At 46.1% G+C, this 6,451-nt stretch overlaps 1 pseudogene; it reads left to right on the top strand.

Annotated features, from left to right (window-relative positions):
• Positions 1-3,408: 3,408 nt before the first annotated feature.
• On the top strand, positions 3,409-4,383 carry LOC129008751 (spliceosome RNA helicase DDX39B-like; annotated as a pseudogene).
• Positions 4,384-6,451: the final 2,068 nt, after the last annotated feature.

Raw genomic sequence — 6,451 nt, 5'->3', positions numbered from 1 at the left:
ACCCTCTTTTCTGTATTTTCCATCTTTTTTTCTCTCAGTGCTACACTCTGAACAGTTTCTTCTCACCTTAATTCCAATTCAGTAATTTTCTCTTTAGCTGTGTTTAATCTGTTTTAAAACTCACCCATCAAGTTCTTAATTTTAGCTATTGCATTTTAGTTCTAGAATTCCTTTTTTAAAAATTTGTTATGTATTTAATAGTTTTCAGTTCCCTGCCGAAGTTTTCAAGCTGGTGTTTTTTATTTCTTTGAAATATCTGAAGCCTGCATGACTCTGTTTCTATTGTCTATTGTTTCTACTGGTACTTGGTCATAGTGTCTTGTTCCCTTATGGGTTGGTCATCTTAGAATGTGTGTATGACATTCACCTCACCCCAGCTACTATGTCTCTAATCTCCTCAGAGAACTTTGAGGATGGAGGACATAAATTCAAGGGGCTGCTATTCCTGTCAGGATGCCATTTCACATAGTTGTTCAAAGTCCAGTTGGAAAACTACTCAAAGAGGTCTGAAACTGGGACCCACTCTTGTCAATACCTGCCCCACTCTTGGAAAGTACTGAAGTGTGCTTGAGGGTTGTTGGGGCAGTGGGGGTGCAGGAGTGGTAAGGTAAGAGACTTCTGGGAGACTTCTTCCCACTTCATCACAAACACCAAACCATGGTCCCACCTAAAGGCATCAGCATCACCTCCTGAGCAACCATAGAAAAGGAGACTTTCAACCAAGCTTGCCTGGACAAGGCAAGGATGAAATCAGTCTTCAGAGGTTGCAAAACTGTCACCCGGCAGAGCAACATTCAGTCTGTTAATGTATTTTATTCATGTATTCATTTGTTGTTTTAAAGTACTGCTCAGAACCAGCAGATTTAGACCAACTTTTAGAAATCAGGAAATTTAGCTTCTCTTTAAAGATCAGAGGTTCTGATAACAATGAGCCCTGATACCAGGAGGTAACAATTGGCTGGAGCTGAGAAGCAGCCGTCCCTGAGAAGCAAGTGCTTTTCAGGAGCTGCATTTACCAGCACTCAGGCAACAAACGAATTTGCACTTGTTCTGCCCACTTCACTTAATTACTGCCTGGCCCTGTAAGAATTTAATTTTTCAGTCCTTGACCTAGAGAAAAGACAGTGTGTAATTCCGATCCCTAGGAGTCTCCAAGACTGAGACAGACAGCACACAGTCAGTAGAGCAAGAGATCAGAGAGGCAGAGGACCTCTCAGAGGCTCCTGCTGACCCTGGAGGAATGTGCCACAGGGTCCGCCCGGCCCCTCCCCAGGTTTCTGGCAAGGCCTCCCTGCCTAGGCAAGGTGAGTATGTCTAGTGCAGCCTGGCCATTTCCTGTGAGACCAAACTTGGGCAAATCATTTAACGTCTCTAAGCCTCTATTTCCTCATCTGTAAAATGAGAATGGTCATAGTTCCAGATCCATAGGATTGTTGTGAAGTTAAACGAGGTAACGGATGAAAAAGCCCTAGCATAACATCCCATAGATAACAGGGATGTCTGCTGCTTCTCCCCGCCCTGTTTACTCTCACCCTCCCTGGATGCCCTTAGTACCAGAGACTGCAAGGGCCAGAGTCACCATCATCCTCTTTGATGTATAAATGATGAAATCAAGGCCCAGAGAGAGGGACGTTCCCCTAGATGCTGCAGTGTGAGCATCCACCCTTGGTCCAATGACACAAATCTGTCCAGGCCAACTTAGGCTCAAAGAAGGGACCAGTCACAGCCAGGACTGAGGTGAGGCAGGAGGGAAGGCTTCCTGGAGGTGGCGAACTCTAAGCAGGATTTGGAAGGAAATGTGGAACTCAGATTGGCAAGGAAAGGGGTTTTCTTATATGCTGCTCCCCATAACCCACACTTTGAGTCACCAAAACTGAAAGCATTTTACTGTCTTTGAGCTCCAAACAATAGTCCCTAACCCCATCCTTACCCAACTTCCCTGTCCCAACAAATGGACTCAAAATACCCTTACCTGCTCTCCTAGTTCTAACTAGAACTAGGAGACAGACAGACAGACACACACACACACACACACACACAGAGAGAGAGAGGGAGGGACAGAGAGAGAGAGAGAGAGATGTTTGTCTTCTCCTCTTGTGGGGCCGTTTCATCACCAGCTCATTTTTCCCGTGGAGAATCCCCAAACTGATACAAACTCAAGACATTCCATATCAGAATTAAGTTTTCTCTAAGGCAGTGATCAAAGTGATCTTATTTACCAAGGAAATTAAGAAGGCTCCAGGAGGAATTGCCATCTAGAACCAAACTCATCAAACTCAGGTGCTTTCCTTTGTTTTTTTCTAATGAGTTTTAAGCTGGGCTCCCCTTGGGGCACTGAGCAAAGCCTGCCGCTTCCTGAAGTTCCTTCCTTCCCACTTCCTACCACTCTTCAGCCAGGCTCTCAGGACCCTCTCAGTCAATCCACCCTCTCCCTGCACCTCCCAGAGAGCTCTCCTCACTTTCCAGACTTCTCCTTGGGCTGCTATCTCCTTACCATCTCCTCGACTGCTGCAGCTGCCACCACCAACATGCACACACACACACGTGCACACACACACGTGCACACGCACATGCACATACACATGCACACACACGTGCATGCACACACACGCACACACGTGCACACACACAGGCACACACACACACATGCATGCACACACACTCTGCGTTCGCCACTCGTGGGGTTCTCTCTCTGCCTTTGTGGAAATATGGCTTCCCTCTTCCCTTCCACTGGAACCACTATGGTCCAAGCCATGGTCAGTTCTCTATCCTTATCTTCTCTGACCTCGCAGTGGCCTTTGACCCAAGAGACCCCCCTTCCTTCTGGAAACACTCTCTCCTCTGGGCTTCCCTAACCTCTACTGACCTGGTTCTCCCCTCTCCAACTCCTTCTCAGTCCCGTTGTCAGATATCTTTCCCTGACCTCAAAATGCTGGAACAGGAGGTTCTCAGGCTAACTGCAGTTTCACCACATCCTCACCAACACTGCATCTTATTTTTATTTTTAAAAATCTTTGCTAATCTGAAGGCAAAATACTGTTTTGTTGTTTAAATTTCTATTTCTTTCCTGTAGGATGACTCGCTAGGGCCTTGCTGTAGGCCATGGCAAAAAGTTTGGGCTTTCTTCAAAACTCCAACAGAGGAGTAGCATAATTCAATTTTCATCTTCACGAGTCCCTCTGGCTGGCGAGAGGAGGCTGGACTGAAAGGAGACAAGGACAGCAGTGCCGGCAAGAGAGGACAGTCGCATGAGCTGGGGAGGCAGTGCAGGGCTGAGAAACGGAGGGACCTGCATGGGATGGTGGCGAGGGTGCTGGAATGAGGGGAGGGGGAATCAGGGATGACCCTTGGGTTTTCAGCCTTAGTAACCGGAAGAGTAGTAACAGCTACCACTTACAGGGGATGGCCATGAATTACATGCTGCTGCACAGGTTATGCATGTTTTCATCGACTTCTGCTCCTCCACTCTGGGGAACAGGCGCTGTTGGCTTCCCAAGCCATGGTCAGTTCTCTAAATACATGCCCAGTGTCAAGGTTGCTGTGTTTTTTGGTGGTCTATCAATAAGGATGAAGAGGTGCTGAAGAACTGCCTGCATATCATCGTGGGGACTCCAGGCCGTATCCTAGCCCTGGCTGGCAATAAGAGCCTCAACCTCAAACACATAAAACACTTTATTTCGAATGAATGTGATAAGACGTTTGAACAGCTCAACATGTGTCGGGATGTCCAGGGAATTTTTCACATGACCCCACCGTGAGAAGCCGGTCATGATGTTGAGGGCTACCTTGAGCAAAGAGATCCGTCCAGTCTGCCACAAGTTCATGCAAGATCCAGTGGAGATCTTTGTGGATAATGAGATGAAGTTGATGCTGCATGGGTTGCAGCAGTACTACATGAAACTGAAGGACAACCAGAAGAACTGGAAGCTCTATGACCTTCTGAATGTCCTTGAGTTCAACCAGGTGATGATCTTTTTGAAGTCTGTGCAGTGGCGCATTGCCTCGGCCCAGCTACTGGATAGAGCAGAACTTCCCAGCCATTGCCATCCACTGCGGAATGCCCCAGGGCAGAGGCTCTCTCAGTATCAGCAGTTTAAAGATTTTCAGTGGTGAATTCTTGTGGCTACCAACATATTTGGCCAAAGAATGGACATTGAGTGGGTGAACATTGCTTTTAATGATGACATACCTGAGGATTCTGACACCTACCTGCATTGGGTGGCCAGAGCCAGCCGGTTTGGCACCAAGGGCTTGGCTATCACATTTGTGTCTGACGAGAATGATGCCAAGATCCTCAATGACATGCAGGATCGCTTTGAGGTCAATCGCAGTGATCTGCCTGATGAGAGAGACATCTTCTCCTACTTTGAAAAGACATGGTAAAGGACATGGTAGAGGACACATTGCAGAATGTGACCGTCTGTCCTTCAGGAGAGGACACATCAGGGTGGAGGTGAAGAAGACACCAGTGCCCCCACCCCTGACAGCCCCCACCCCATGGCTTCCTTCTTTTGCATCACCACCATTCCTGAACCCCCATTTCTGATTTGTAAGAATGGTTTTTTAACAAAACTAAAAACAATATATATATATAATATTATATATTATACTTATTTATTATATGCTATATAATATACATATATATACTATACTCATATTATATACTATAAATATTTAATAATTGAGGGTACTGAGCCCAGCAAGGCCGTGCCAGGCCAGAATTACAACCCCAGCGGTCTGGCTCCAGAATCCACACTCCCCGTAGCGACACTAATGGCCTCTATTGAGAGGGTTTGAGCACTTAGTGAGACGGAGAAGACTAGGGGTGGAGGGGGGTGGTCCCAGGGTGGGAACCCCCAGGGTCGGGGCCCAGGCATCTGCATTCTTCAGCCTCCCAGTGGCCTGACCACAGGCAGGGTGTGCGTAATACTCATACTATTGAGGGCTTCCAGAAACATGCAAAGAGGCAGGGGAACAGATGAGGAAGATCTGAGCTGGTTTTAGGAAGCTTCTTCAAGGGCAGGAGGGTCTTAAGCTGAGACGGGGAGCTCTGGCTACACAGAGATGCAGATTTAACACTCACTTTGTCTAACCCTTTCCTCCTCCACATGCCTTCCTTTCTCACTCACACACCTGCCCCTTGCCTCTTTGAGAGAGATTTACTTTATTAATTAAAAAATAACTATGCTTTTTTTTTTTTGATGGAGCCTCACTCTGCTGCCCAGGCTGGAGTGCAGTGGTGTGATCTCAGCTCACTGTAACCTCTGCTTCCCAGGTTCAAGTGATTCTCCTACCTCAATCTCCTGAGTAGCTGAGATGATAGGTGTAAAAAATAACTGTTTTCTTAATTATAAAAGTAGATGCTTGTTAGACATTTGAGAAACACTGAAACGTACGAAAAAATTCAAATAACCCACAGGTCACCCAAAGAGTTGCCACTGACATTTCCATGTTTATTTTAGATGGAAAAACACCATTTTTTTCAACCAGCATCAAAATGTACATTGAGTTTTGTGTCCTGATTTTTTTCACTTAAGATACAATGTAAACATCTTCCTGTGTTGTTCAATATTTTTCTAAAACAACAATTCCCATAACTACATGGCAGCCCTGGTCTGTGGGCACCATCATTTAACCAGCCCTCTCGTGGTGAACATTTATGTTGTTTCCAGGGTTTTGTCTTTACAACTAAGCCTGTAATGCATTCCGTGTGTACGTAAACTGCTGCATGCATTTGATTATCTCCTGGAGTGGCCTTGCTCATCCTGAGTTTTGTAAGGTGTTTGATGCACGTCCCTTGCCAAAGCCCTCATCCCAGCCCTTGTCACCTCTCACCTTCCCTGCTGCCATAGGCGCCCACCTGTCCTTCCTGCTTCCTCTATTAACCGCCCCTGGAAAGTCATGGCAAGAGGACTGCTTGAGCTCAGGAAGTTCAAGACTAGCCTGAGCAACATGGCAAAACCCTGTCTCTACAAAAAATACAAAAACTAGCCAAGCATGGTGGCACACACCTATAGTCCCAGCTACTTGGGTGGCTGAGGTAGGAGGATCGCTTGAGCACAGAAGGCAGAGGTTACAGTGAGCAGAGATTGCACCACTGCATACCTGGGCGACAGAGTGAGACTCTGTCTCAAAAAAAAAAAAGGAAGAGTGGGGTCAGCGGAGAGCATTGGGGAAAAGAGCTAACGCGTGCTGGGCTTAATACCTAGGTGATGGGTTGATAGGTGCAGCAAACCACCATGGCACACATTTACCTGTGTCACGAACCTGCACATCCTGCGCATGTACTCTGGAACTTAAAAAAATAATAATTTTTTAAAAAAGATTAAAAGGTTCTAGAGATCTACTGTACAACATTGTGCAGTTAACAATACTATACTGTATACTTAAATTTTTTTAAGAGGGTAGATCTCATGTTATATGTTTTTAAAATAACAATAAATAATAATTT

The sequence above is a fragment of the Pongo pygmaeus genome, chromosome 9, assembly GCF_028885625.2.
Source record: "Pongo pygmaeus isolate AG05252 chromosome 9, NHGRI_mPonPyg2-v2.0_pri, whole genome shotgun sequence".
Lineage (NCBI taxonomy): Eukaryota > Metazoa > Chordata > Mammalia > Primates > Hominidae > Pongo > Pongo pygmaeus.
Note: the sequence above shows the minus strand (reverse complement) of the source record. Positions and strands in the feature narration are given on the sequence as shown.